We start from the raw sequence: 15,350 nt of genomic DNA on the forward strand, positions 1-15,350 counted from the left end.
CAAGTGTTTGGAGTAAAATGTAAGAGGGATTTGTTTTTAGACTGGTCGCATGACAGATAATGTTGTAACAATTTAAAAACAAGTTGACGTTCTATTAGACATGTTTTGAATTATTGAGAAGACTAAACAGATGTAAGAATACAGATGTTTCCAGACAAATTCAATACCGCTGTCTATTGGGAAGCACGATTGTAAACATTACCGGGATAGCTCCGTGTGCTATGTGAATGTCACTGTAGAATCTTCCAAATACTGTCGGTCGACACTCATAAGAGTCAGACCATTATTTCCATTCACCGAGCAGTCAAGCAGTACGTGTGTCAAATAAATTGCAGTGTCTGATTGCTTAAAATGACATAATTATTGTCAGTAATTGTATAACACCTTTAGTTATGATTGCTCACAGATAAACAACAATACATAAATAAGTAAAAATAAATAAATTTAAAAAACAACCAAGAATCATTTAAAAATGCAAGCATACAGAAAGGAGATGCATTAATACAAAATTACATTGTCAGGAAAGAGAGGCAAGTTGCACGTTTTATACTTGTACTTTTAAATATTATAAATAAGTAATGGATTGTAGGGGGTTAATTCAGTCTTGCTGTGGAATGACGGTCATATTCATGCTGGACAAAGGTACCTGCATCTGTGAGGGTTTGGGTAGCTCAAACTGTGTTTCTTATTTGGTCAGAGGGAGTTCCGTTGTGAAAATTAAACAAATGAAGGAACGCATAAAGTCGTTGCGTAGAAACTGGGTCATATTTAGGGTAGGAGGCTTTTTTAAAATATAAGTACAACTGAATTCATTAACATTTGGAGCTAGGTAGGGAGAGAGAAGGCAGCTTTCACAGCTCTCCAAGAATCAAAGAATTAATACAATAGAGGAGGTTGCAAGAGAGCAAATCCCAGGCGAACTAAAGTATGAATAGATCTAGAAATCAGGGAATAGAAAGCAATATCCAGTAATATTGAAAGAAGAAAGATCAAAGGAGAATATCCTCCGGAGCTTAAATCAGACCAATGAAGAGAACAACTATTGAAGTTAGCTGCAGGCAGACCATATTTCTGGAAAAAAAAAGAAACTTGGCATCTCTATTTCCAATGTTTGAAGCAATGGTATTCTGTTGGAGAGTGATCATCTGAGTTTGAGTAAAACTTTGAATGTGCGTCGCTGTTCCAGAAAAAGGGAGCCTGAAAGGAGAGTTGGAAAAACTAATGTTGGATTCCTTGTTGAGGAGTAAAGCAGAAACTTTGACTGACAGAACCGTGGGAAAACCTGGAGTGGTTGTTTTAAAAATGTAAACAGCGGACAAAAAGCATTGTTTGAAAGAAGATGTGAAAAGAGATATCTCTGGGAGCGGAGCTTGGTAAACCATATGCAGCAATCATGTGGGGGGATTCTGAAGGAAATCCATGGAAGGTCAGTTGAGTGGTATCGCCCATTTGTTTCATAGTCGTACAACTGTATATAGTTGTGAGGCTCAGGAGAGCAAATGAATAATGCAACATATTATACTATTGTAATACTGCAACATTAACACGCTTTTCATCCTTATTTTCCTTCCCTGATATCAAAATTAATTCCCGGTCCTTTAACACTTTTCCACCACGTTTTCAGAAAAAGGAAATAATACGATCTGCTGAGGTAGTGTTCAAATCAATAATTTTCTCATCCAGTGGCAGCATCAACTGGGATCGTAACAACATGAATAACTCATAAGTTAAAAAAATGTACTTGCGAAAAAAACAGAAGGAAAATAATCCTCTGGCAGAAAGTCGAACAGTGCAGAAAGTTAAAAACATAGTATTCACTGTTACTAACAAGAAAAGTGGGAAAGGGATTCAACGAGTATAAGTCAGGACGGGTTTTTGTATGAAAGTAAAAACACATTCACCTACTATTAAGCAGTTTGCTGCCTTAGCAACAAAATAACACAGACAAGAAAATGCAAATGTTTCCTGATTTTAGATAGAGCTGTCTGTTGCAAATAGAAATACAAACTTTTCTGTGACAGCCTTAATGTGTGTTGTAATGTGTCAATGCCTCTGTAAAACAATCAAAATAATGTCGGCCTACGTTCAGAAGAGAGTTTGACATAACAATGTTTCCGCAAACGTAACTGTAAAACAGCAGTCGGGTTAAATGAATGACGTGATGCAATTGCTCAAAATCTCTTGTGGGTGTCAGAGATTGTGTAATATGTTCCACTCGCTTAGATATTAAGGGATTGGAGTCAATTCGATTGACCTGCTTCCCTAGGATATCTGAGATATTGCTTCTTCGCACCAGCATCCTTTCAGTAAAATAAATGGGTCGACCGACCTTCGCCCAGATTGAAGCGTTTTATTATCCTGTCCTCGCGGCCTTTGGCGTTCCTGGTAAGGTTTCATACTGATTTGGCAATTTCATTTGAATGCTTCGCTGCTGTCGTTTTATATCTGTTGTATTTTCCTGTGCGGTGCTTCAAAAACTCATACTGACAACGACAATTTTAATATCACCTCTTTCCACTGGAACCGGTAAACACAACCACGGTAATTCCAACGGGAACATCGATTTTCTCAGGTATTTCGGCAGGAAGGAAACGTTCACCACTTTTTTTTTTAGTTTTGCAATATTTTGAGTAAAATTGTCCCTCTCAAGAAAGGCATAAATTCTCATCGGTAACCCGAACCGCGCCCCCACCGCTTGCAATTCAATCTTTGTTTTATTTTGCACAGCAATGAAAGGAAAATGCATTCCGAATGATGTGAAACGCCTGCGAATACTCAATAGTTTTGTGCTCCTGTCCAAGAGTAGTTCAACTTCCGGGCACCAGCAGCAGAAACCGATCCCTGAAGAAAGCAGGAGAGGTAGATAAGGTGATTCGGAAGGTGTATACGATATTTGCCTTTATTAGCTGAGACATTGAGTATAAAAACAGGGAGGTTATAGTGGAGTTGTATAAAAGGCTGGAAAGGCGACAGTCGTAGCACTCGATGAGCCAAATGGCCTCCTTCTGCACTGTAGGGTTTCTATTATTCTATGAACAGTTACGATGTACTGTGCAAGAACAAGGAATATATGACAAACATTATGAAGGACAGACTCCTCTCAAGGACAGAATTGCTCCCAGTTCTAGATACACTTTCTGATTGATGTGACGATATTAGTAATAATCCAAGTAGATTTACGGGATATTTTCGAATATGTGTTGCAGAAAGTTTTCCATGGGCACTTGCTGTTTCCGAACAGGTAAACTCTACGTATTCAAAACAATGAGGAGCTTGGGCAGGACATTTACCATTAACGTCATTTTATTGTTGCTCATGAGAGATCACTGATTTTAGGAGTTTGGCAAAAGAAGCAATGGCGACATGGTGAGGTGTGGTGGGGGTGGGGAGCGTGGGGGACGCGGGGGGGTGGGGGGGGGGGTAGACCACGACGAGAACATACTCCCTACTCAGCCAACTACCCATTCACCGACTCACCTATTCACACGCCCAATAACTGAGTAACTGACTTACCATCTACCCATTTACCCAATCTCTTACCAACTCACACTTATGCACAGAATTTCCCATTTCCTTTCCCATTCATTCACCTATGCAATCAGCGAATCTCTCATTCAGTCACGTACCCTGTCACTCATTTGTACTCACTCACCCACTCATCATGTCACTCGCCTGTCCGGTCATCGAAAGTTGTCATAAACATGGTTCCTGAATATGGTGGATGACTTGTCGTAAATAAAACACGCACGCGTTCTCTTTGTCGTTTTCTACGCTTGCTGCATTTGCAATGGAGAGACTGCGAGCGAGCACTTCTGTTGCAGATGGGGTCATATACCTCAACTGAAAGTGGGAAATATGGTCGGAAGACATGTCATGTTTCACCACATGGGTCCAGCATTTCAGCTAACCAGAACATCTGGGCCAATGTATGCGCGCACCTTCCTATGCCTGCAGATCAACAACTTTATTGAACACAGACTAAACATATATATAAATACATAATAACCTTGACAAAGAACGAATTGTGATCCTACTTATTACGATACTTCGAAATGCTTTATTAGTATCTGCTCTATTGCTGCATGTATATTCCAATCGTCAGTGCAGTTGGGTTTTCGCTGAAATATTTTATCCTGCTTTCTAAATGTTGTCAAGTAAAATATGTTTCTTCCACAATATCTTTAGTAAATAGTTCGAAACGTGTATTGCGAGTCTGTTCAGATGTCGGTCGTCTGACATGTCTGTGGTCTAAGATCCATCAGAACTGGAGTCCAGGAATTGTAATCACCTCCCTCCTACAACACCATCGCCAATTCCACATGTTATTATATTCGATTCTCCTGTGTCTGTACCCAATTTTACAAGCCATCATAATTTCACGATCACTAACTTCAGGATATCTCTTCATTGTTTCTTTCTAACACCACAAATTTTGCCTGTTGAACAGGGAGTAGGGGGACTACGGACAATTATATATTTGGATAGAATGAGTCTGATATCATTGGATGTGCTAATCGGAAAAAATATGCATCACTTTGTACATCATCAGCTACAATTGGTCTTTTTGTTGCTCTAGGGTCTGCGATTGTATTGATCTTTGGTCATTTTTGTTACAGCAAATTTATTGACAATCGTGATACTCTCTCGTGGAAATTGTAGCCTCTCCAAATGCATCACTTGCCTCCTCCTGGCCATGGCAGCAGCCGATCTACTGGTCCTAATATTTGATGTGATTCTACATGAGATAAAAGGAATTTATTTTCCACGTTCATTCCTGGACTACACTCCAATCTGCAGTCTAAACCTCACTTTGACACTTCATGCTATCGACTGTTCTGCCTGGTTCACTGTTGCATTCACAGTTGACCGATTCATCGCGATTTGCTACCAGAGACTAAGTTCAAAGTACTGCACCAGAACAACAGCCGTTGTTCTGATAACAACAATATGTGGGCTAAGTTTTTTACGAAATATGCCAGTGTACTTTATGCAGGAACCTGTTGAAATTATTGATGATGTACCATGGTTTTGTCTTGAAAAATCTACCTTTTACACGTTGCCCATTTGGATAGCTTATCTCTGGCTTCATACTATTTTGACGCCATTTGCCCCATTTCTTTTGCTTGGACTTCTCAAAGCCCTGATCATCAGGCACATTATCATGGCCAGTCGAGTAAGAAAGAGACTCCGAGGCACGGCCACGAATCACATTGACCCAGAGATTGAGAATCGAAGAAAATCGATCATCTTACTGCTCGCAGTTTCTGGTAGCTTTCTCCTGTTATGGATAGTGTATTTTTCCCATACAATATGTGTGCAAGTTACAGAAACGCAATTGTTCCAGTCAGACTACAAGTATCCGTTCACTATCATGGAAAAAAGTGGATACATGCTCCAGCGTCTGAGCTCCTGTACCAACATAGTTATTTATGCAGTTGCACAGGCTAAGTTCAGAAACGAGCTAAAGAATGTGATCAAATATCCTTTTGCTCCATTGATAAAGCTTATTAAATACTATGAATGTTTCTCAATTTAAAAAATGTAATTTTCGGAGCCAACAATTGCTCAACGTTTGTTTTTCATATCTACCATAGAACTCTAGTTGGAATTTCATGGTAGTTCTGGTGAGCTCAAATCAGAACGCCCATTGCTTGAAGGAAACAAATGGCCTGATACCGTCTGCTGAGAGACAACAGTTGACTCTTCTCATGTCTAGGATGTTGTCAGACCTGATGAGCATTTCAAGCATTTCCTGTTCTTTGTTTCAGCTTTGTACCATGCAAACCAATTTTCACGATCACTTGAGATTTCTCACCTTCAATTGCTACCAGAGGTAATTTTCGCAGAGCAACACATTGCACTGACAGCTCTGAAGAAACCAGGGTACATGGGAGTTTGCACAAGAGAAGGCTATTTGGCGTCAATGTTCAAACCCCTCGCTGAAACTGGAATTGCCGATTGGAGGTTTTATCTCTTTCAATGTAAAATCACACCACGTTAAGTTGAGCTGCCGCGACGACAGCAGTTGAATATTTTTGCAGAGGATAATTGCAGTACCAATGCTCTTTGTTCGACTTAAGCACGTTAAATATGTATAGCGCAAATATTCCTGAACGGTAGAAGGCAGAAGTTCCACTTTGTTGCTGTAAATTCTGGACAGCAATATAGAAAGCACGTAAGTCCGCAATAAATTATTTGATATGCAATATTCAACTGGAATGACGTTAACATTTGGCAAAATAGAAGTGTCTTTTGATCCACTGTACACATTCGATAGGTTATGCCTCAGAAATTGATACAGTTTGTGATTAAAAATAAAATATGCATACATAATGTTGAAGTGGAAACTTTCCTGCTTCTTGACTGTGATAGAAAAACTCAACAAAGTTCGTTCCGACTAAATAACGTAGTCTTTATTTAGCAAAGGCTGCATGCAGTATTTGGCTGAAACTTGAGATCAGAGAGCAGTTGGTACAACTTACTAATTCCTCCTCTAGTCCGCAATTACGCAGAGAAACAGTTCAGTATTCATACATAATTATTATCCGTTTTCGTGACCAGAGCATATTCAGGAATTCGATTAGTAATAGAATCGTGAGCAATATCATTAATCAGGTTTTAACTTGTTGACTTCCCAGAACTCTTTGTCCCATTATTCATACCCTTATCTTGTCCTTTGATGGAACAGAAGAAGGTCGGTGACTCATTCCTGACCAGGTTTCTGCAACTGTTTCAAATGATTCGAGTGCTATTATCTGAGCGCACTGAGTGATTTTATTTATAAAGAAAAAGAAGAGCTTGGCCAGCTGTTAAATTGAATAATAGGATTGTTTCGGGAACAGAAACCTGAGCCAGCATTTCATTTATCAGTTCAATTTAACGTGAATGATCACTAATTGGCAATAACTGTCCTTCAGAATACAACATCCGATTTTGTTCCCGGCATGTCAGTTGTGGTCAGCGAGACTCTTGGCATTTTTATGTACAACAAAGTTCAAATTAATGCAGAAATTATAACACATTTTACATCAAATGTGTTTATTTGATTCTGATGATACTGTGTTATTAATTTAGTTTATGTTGGAGGAGAACTGCTTTAATTCCAGGGTTTTGTTACAAGCAGTCAGTTTGTCTGGAAGAATGCAGCAAATGCTGGAAAGCAGATGATTTCTTATTTTAGCTATGTATGTGTTGATTTAGAAGAAGACATAATGCAGTGGCTTTTGATTAAAATAATGGAAGGTGAGTAAGTTATCCAGGGACAGTCATGCTTAGGTTAATTGGAGGACCTAGGATTCCAACAAAAAATATGTATAATTTTCACTTTTAAAAGAGAGGAGTTGGTGAAAGCTCTCTCTTTCTCTCTCCCTGAAAGCTCCAAAGCTGTTAGCTAAGTCGGGGCATGCATATTTGGTTTGGCTTCCCATATTTAAAGAGGGGTTGAAGTTGTTAAGGGATATATTGCTTAATTGGATCTAAACTGTGATAAATTCTGAAACATTGTGTGGTCTTGTCCGGTTTCATATTATACCTTTGCTTTTAATCTGGCAACCTAACAAAAATGGGGGTCCTTTCGAGATCAAAAACTACAATTCCTTCTTTGTCTTCGAATCATTGAACTCAAAAACAATGGGTGTGAAGAACTGTTTTCTTTTATTTCAGTTATTGCATTCGGTCAGTTTTTATAGGAAGTGCCTTTCTGAAAAATAGTCCTTCCATTGTCTACATATGTCCTGAGTGCGGAAGAGATCTCCTGGAGATGTATTGAAGTAGTTGAAACAAGAATATTGGTGATGGTGAACAAGCGATTGACTATACCTGGAAGGGCGAGGAAAGCACAGGTAATATCGGTAATACCGCAGAATTTTAACTTCCGAGTGACGCAGTCTAAAGCTATGCAATTAGCTAAAATTCAATTTCAAATGAAACAGCTTGAATAGGAAAAATATAGGAGACTGCTTGAGTAAGAAAAATAAATCAGACTGCTTCAATTAGTATTGAAAGCCAAGGAAATAGAGATAGATGTAAAAGAAAGGGAGAAGAAGAAAATAAAATAGAGCATTTCAACATCACAAGCTTGAAATGCAAAATATTTATCGGCTCATAATAGTGGTGCCAAAGGCATAACTTGAGGAAAGTAAGGACGACTTAAACAAGTTTAATCAAAGTCTAATGGGAATATGTTTCAATATATCCCAGCGCTGCCAGGTTTGACGAGAAGGATGTAGAAGCCTATTTAATTTCACTTTGAAAAGTAGCTGAATAATTAGAATGGCCACAGACCATGTGGGTATTGTGGGTTAAAACAAAATTTGTCAGTGGAGCTTTTCAAATGTTTGTAAAGGATGTATCTGGGGATTCTGATGAATTGAGAGAAGCCATCTTAAATGCATATGAACCAGTGCTAGAAGCGTACAGACAGACGTTCAGAAACCTAAGGAAGGAACCACGTTTGGAGTTATGTGGAGATGCAAAGACAAAAACACAACTATTTTGACTGGTGGATGATAGCATTGGAAATAGATCAGACCTATGATGCTTTAAGGAAGCTATTATTTTCGAGCAATTTAAAAATTCACTTCCAGAAGTAGTGAGAACTCATGTGGAACAACAAAATATTGAAACTGCGATGTTAGCAGCAAAATTGCCAGAAGGTTTTGAATCTGTTCATGATTCAAGGTTTGGTTTTCTACAACAATTTCAATGTGTGAGGGATAAAAACTGGGGAGAAGAGAAGTCCTCGGATTGTCAAGGCAAATTATATCTCATTGGAGATAATAATGATGGTTTGCTTCAGTTTAAAAGTGAAGCATATCAGAGTGGAAGATAAATTAGAAACTTGAGTTGTTTTTCATTGTTTTAAAGTTAGAAGAAAGAACTCACAGTGTTGTTGGCTTCAGAAAAGCAATGGGAAAATAGATGCTTTAAAATAGGATGAATCAATGCGGTTTGTTAAAGTGGCAAAGGAAACCGTTGTTGGAGCTAAGGAGGTAAAAAAGAATATGCAGCCTGTCCAGAGATTGGTTGATAAGCAAGTGTCAGAACTTTTTAAATATTTCATTTGTGTGGGAAAGTTTACTCAAGTGTAAAAGTGGATTCGGTGAAGAGGATAATATCTTATGAAATACAGGACCAAGTCAACCTTTAGTGCTGACATATGTAGCTGGGAAGGAGTATTACCAGGAAAGGTGGTGATAACTGCAAATAGTGGTGAAGGCATTACTACTCCATTATGTAAGGAAAGGTTAGAAAGTCCGGTGAAAAGTAAGGAAGTGGTGATAGGAGTAATATAGACATTTCATTTTTCAGTGGTACAGTTCATCTTGGGCAACGATAAAGCTGGATCATAGATGGCAGTGATGCCGACTATGATTGAAAAGCCAGTGAAAAATAAAAGAACTGAGGTGTTGCAGGACTGTGTGAGAAAAAAATAATAAACTCACAGGTTGAGACAGATGGAGGCATCACAAAGTAAAGAAAACAAAGGTTCAGGTCCAGTGATCAGAAACAATCCTTGACCAGCTGGTTGATAAAAAACAAGAACAGGTGCAGAATGAAGTGATAGTTTAAGTTCCAGAATATTATCAGAATTACAACAGAAGGTGCAGAGATAAAGCAGTTTTATCAGAAAGCATACACAGAAGGAAAATCTGAATGTATGTCAGAGGTTTACGAGATTAGAAATAGTGTCTTAATGGGGAGTTGGAGAACTTTACATATTCAGGCAGATGGAAAATGGGCCGATGTTCGTCAGGTTGTATTACCAGCTGTAGAAAAGAGCTGCAGCTGATAGCGTAGGTTCCAGGAGGGGGGTTTTAAGGAGAAAGGAAATCTCAAGAAAAATACAAAGACACTATTTTGACCTTGACGGCATACGATGCGTTTGATTTTTCTTCCACACATGTCACACACGTTAGGTATTCGCAAACCTCAAGCAACAATCAATTCAGTATCCTAAAAACGCATTCGGGCATTTGGGGAACGTTTCACCAGATTGTATATCACCCATCCCTAAAATGAGAAGTGGGAATCAATATCTGTTGAACACAATAGATGAGTCTACAAGATTTCTGGAGAACGTTCCATGACACAATATTACATCAAAATAATTGTCGATGAGTTGATTTTTTTATGATGTGGAGATGCCGGCGTTGGACTGGGGTGAACACAGTAAACGTTTTAACAACACCAGGTTAAAGTCCAACAGGTTTATTTGGTAGTAAATACCATTAGCTTTCGGTGGGCTGCTCCTTCGTCAGATGGAGTGGACATGTGCACATTTCCATGGTATCTGGTAGCAAATGGTATTTGCTACCAAATAAACCTGTTGGACTTTAACCTGGTGTTGTTAAAACTCTTACTTGAATTTTTTAACCAGATACCGACTGCTCACAGTAATACAATCATATAAAGGATATAATTTTATGTCGGAGATATTTGCTGAAGTTTTGGATACCTTACCAGGAAAGTAATTTAAATCAGCTGTGTAACATCCAGAATCTCAGAGTGTTAGTACTGTGGCATTAAACTTCAAAGGTCATGTTGAGGACCTATAACCAGGGAAATCCAGAGGGTTTGGAGAAAGGATTTCAATTTTTGCAATTGCGAATTCACCTGATGAATCAACAACATTCAGTCCACTCGAATTAATTTTTGGTCAGAAAGTAACAGAACAACATAATTTGAACACAGATAAATTGAGGAGTCGGCATACTGGGACTCCATTGCTGGACCATGTGTCAAACATTAAGGAGAGGTAAACGAAATCTTCTGAGTTGGCGAGACAACATTTTAAAGGGGGATAGCGTGTGATGGAAAAAGCGGGTAAAATATCAAAACGTTGTACTTTTGCTAGAGAGGAGAAACTATTAATATTATTATCAGTGGTAGGCAACCCATTATAAAAGGCTTAACGGGCTTTAACAAAGCTAAAGAAAGTTAAGTAAGGTGAATTATTCGACAAGAATGACAGTGTATGCTATGACAATATACTCAAACTGTGTTTTGTTGGAGAAGGGACGCAGAAGGTGGAAGTTTTGGATCTTACAAATAAAAGTGGAAAAACAAATCCAGATAATTCTGAATTTGGTGTTCCTCAAATTAGATTGCACAATGTGGCTGTTATCTAAAACTTCGGGTAAATTATTGAATTTCCTTCTGGTGGAAAATCACAATGATCTGAAATCGTTGTTACAATCACATAAATGTGGGAACAAACCAGGACGTGGCAAAGTTATTGTGCATGATGTAGATGTAGGAAATGCTGCTCCGTTCATACAACATCCATGTAGACTTAATCCACTAAAGTTCGCACAGGTTCTGTAGGAGCAGCTGACGTTTGCACAGTTTGAGATGCAGCAGCCAAAAACCTCGATCAAACATGATTAAGGGCTGGTAATTAATTACCATTCTCAGTTAATGAAAACATGAATGCAGCACATGAGTACAATGTGAATTGGTGAAGGCAGAGAAGGAAACGAAGCTACAGAAAGATTATACGAATTAGGAATGTGAGCAGGTGAGGTGACAGATGCAACAAAATTTGACTGATTTGCAACCTGTTCCTGAGTTGTTGAAATTAACTGGGTATAAACTGCAGGACGGTCAACAACAGCTCTCATCTATGAGAAGGAAATCGTAGGTTAGTCAGCAGTCATATGTGATCTCAAAATGGAGATTGAGATTGCAGAAGTAAAGTACTTCTGCACGAAATGGACAACGATGTGAAATGTGACTGGTGAAAAATTGCCATTACTCCTAATTAACTACTGGGATAGTGACTATACTAATTGCGCAGACATTGACATTGAGGGTAAAGGTACTGTCCATAACTGATGCTTGAGTAAACGGTGATTTTCGCAACAGCATGGCTGTCAGAATCATCGGAAAAAACGTAGCTACAACAAATTCTAATCCTGAAATCAAAGAAGCCAACCTGCTATATAACTCTGCCGGATAATATGCAGAAAATGATGATGAAGGTCCAGATCGAACAATTTAGTTGATGATCTCCAATGGCACAGAAGAACGAGGGACTCTGGAAATAATGTTAACTATCTCATTCTGCAAAAGAAAGGGTAGTTTGACCACCTGACAGTTAAAAAGAAAGGAAGCAGGCCGAAAGTGACCCTTCCGGATGGTGTAAACACACGTGAAGTTGAGGAAATGTGCAAAGGGACAGATTCTGTTTGAAAACGTTGGTGAGCAGATCAACTTTCTTCAAAAGATTACTTTAGTTTGACATTTCGGGTCTGTGGAAACGAAGATAACTGATTGGATTCAGCGAAGGAAATTAAAAAGCAAATCCGAAGTGGTTTGTGGGAGATTGCATTCAATGTAATGTTTTAACCTCTGGGTCCTGCCCAGTTCTCTGAGGACAAAAGCAGGACCAATTTGCAACCATAACAACCAAACCGGACTCGGACTCGGAATCAGACCAGGATCAAGAACAGAGAGAAGCCTTGAAAAGAAAGTGAAAGCAGCCAAATGACAACAGCTTATCGAACAAAACATAAAGGAAGAACTAGCTGCAAATGATTTATTACGTCTTTGACGAAAGAACGATGGAATGGAAAAGAGAGAATGAACTGGAATATACTGCTGTTGAACTTTGCACGCTTAGATGTAATAATACATATACCTTATACAGTACTGATTGTGTGCAGAAATAGATGTTTAGAAAAATAAGCAATCTTTTCATATTGTAGTTTTTCTTCAGGAGGGCTTGTGATGCTGATGTGACATTAATATATTTCATGATTGAGGAGGACTGCTGTAAGATGCAATGTTTTGTTACAAGCAGTTGGTTTGTCTGGGAGAATGCACCAGCTGCGAGGGAGCAGAACAATTAATCAGTTGAGCCATGTGAGTTTTATTTAGCAGAAGGCGTAATGGGGTGGTGTTTTATTAAAGTAATGGTAAGTGAGATAAGTATATAGGACAGTCATGTGAAATTAGCTTAATGGGAGGAGCTAGGCTAGTGCAGAAAAAAGTTTCGTTTTTAGGTTTTAAACAGAGCAGTTTGTGACAGTAGCCGTGAAAATGAAATAGTTGTTGGATGTTATCTAAGTCAGAGCAAGTATATCTGGGTGCCTCAGTATACTTAAAGAAGGATTTAAATCTATTGGATAAAAATTGCTTAATTAGAACTGAATAGCGATATGTGAGGTGATTCATTTTGGTAGGACTAATTTATATGTGGATTACAGGGTCAAAAGTAGGGTTCTGAAGACTGTGGAGGAACAGAGAGATCTTAGGGTCCATATCCACAGATCTCTAAAGGTTGCCACTCAAGTGGATAGAGCTGTGAAGAAGGCCTATAGTGTGTTAGCTTTTATTAACAGGGGGTTGGAATTTAAGAGCCGTGGGGTTATGCTGCAACTGTACAGGACCTTGGTGAGACCACATTTGGAATATTGTGTGCAGTTCTGGTCACCTCACTATAAGAAGGATGTGGAAGCGCTGGAAAGAGTGCAGAGGAGATTTACCAGGATGCTGCCTGGTTTGGAGGGTAGGTCTTATGAGGAAAGGTTGAGGGAGCGAGGGCTGTTCTCTCTGGAGCGGAGGAGGCTGAGGGGAGACTTAATAGAGGTTTATAAAATGATGAAGGGGATAGATAGAGAGAACGTTCAAAGACTATTTCCTCGGGTGGATGGAGCTATTACAAGGGGGCATAACTATAGGGTTCGTGGTGGGAGATATAGGAAGGATATCAGAGGTAGGTTCTTTACGCAGAGAGTGGTTGGGGAGTGGAATGGACTGCCTGCAGTGATAGTGGAGTCAGACACTTTAGGAACATTTAAGCGGTAATTGCATCGGCACATGGAGCACACCAGGATGATAGGGAGTGGGATAGCTTGATCTTGGTTTCAGATAAAGCTCGGCACAACATCGTGGGCCGAAGGGCCTGTTCTGTGCTGTACTGTTCTATGTTCTATGTTAGAAGTTAAGAACTGTTTCTTCTCACATCTTGGTTTCTTCTTGGTTAACAATTAAACAGTTTCATTTTGCTCGACTCAGACTTAAGCTGTGTCATTTATGAAGCTTGTTTTGATTTTTAAAATGATCCTTAATTTGTCAGTGGATTTTCTACTTAGGTGAAGCATCATTTTCTCACATTTATGCCAGAATAGAAAAAATGTTCCATTCTGGCTTCATAATATCCTTTGGGATTCGAGTCTGGCACCGTACCAGATTTTATTAAATACTTAATGCCCAGTAATTTGCGGCAAGTATTAAACCACACAAACAGAACAATAAAATTGTGCGAGTGCTGGAAATCCGGAAAAGAGGCAGAAATGAACAAAAGCTTGGAGAACACCTGTGTATATACAACGTGGTTGAGTTTGTCGGCATTCTGGGCATTCGTCAGAGATTTCTCTGTCATGCTGACAATTTCCAGAATTATCTCAACACATATGCAGTTTCTTTACAAAAAACTACAGTTGGTTATTCCACCTGTCCATTGCTAAATGCAGGTTCAATCAATCTGCATATGCAGCAAACATTTGGCATTTTAAAATCGGTTATTGTGGTTAGCACCGGCTGATTTCATTCTGAATTTGCACATTCTATCATCAGTTCCACGCACAGAAATCATGCTTTCGTTTTATGTGACTGGGCCTTTGAACTGATCACTTAGTTTTCATGCCTGAAGTAGTAGATCGCTACATTTCTGGAAATGTATGTTTCCTATTGCTCACTTCCTTGCAAGAAAATTGACACGGAAATTTGGGCAGCTTCAGGCCGATTAATGTCTGTACTCTTTTAAAAGGGAACAAATGCTCAGACTATCACTAAAAGGAAAAGTGACAGAACAGTCCAACTGGTTAACTGACGTCATTTAGGAAAGGAAATTTGCTGTCCTCACCTTGTCTGGCCTATATACGACTCGGGAGTATGACTCTTACATGACCGTCGAAAGTGGCCCAGCAAGCCATTCTGTTTAAGGGCGATTGGGGATGGGCAATAAATGCAGGCCAAGCCAGCGCCACCCACGTGCAAAGAACGAATAGAAATTAAAAAACATGATGCATCTCGCAAATAGATTGAAACCAAGAATCGAACAAAGAGAACTGACTGTCAAAATCTCGAATTTCTTCCACAATTTGATCATTTGACTGTAGGTTCTTTCACAACGTGTCCCCTTCTTCGCAATTGCTCCTGTACTCACATACCAAAACAACTCAATCGTCCAGACAAGAAGGAGAACTAAGGGCCCGATTTTACCATTTTCATTCCAAGTTCTGATTCTGGGCGCAATTCAGATCCGACTTGGAAACCTGTTCTCAGGCGCCCCCATGTGCACTCAGCCTGAAAACTAAATGGCGAATCTGAATCGCGCTATGGGC

Source organism: Mustelus asterias, chromosome 8 (assembly GCF_964213995.1).
Source record: "Mustelus asterias chromosome 8, sMusAst1.hap1.1, whole genome shotgun sequence".
In the NCBI taxonomy this organism is placed as follows: domain Eukaryota; kingdom Metazoa; phylum Chordata; class Chondrichthyes; order Carcharhiniformes; family Triakidae; genus Mustelus; species Mustelus asterias.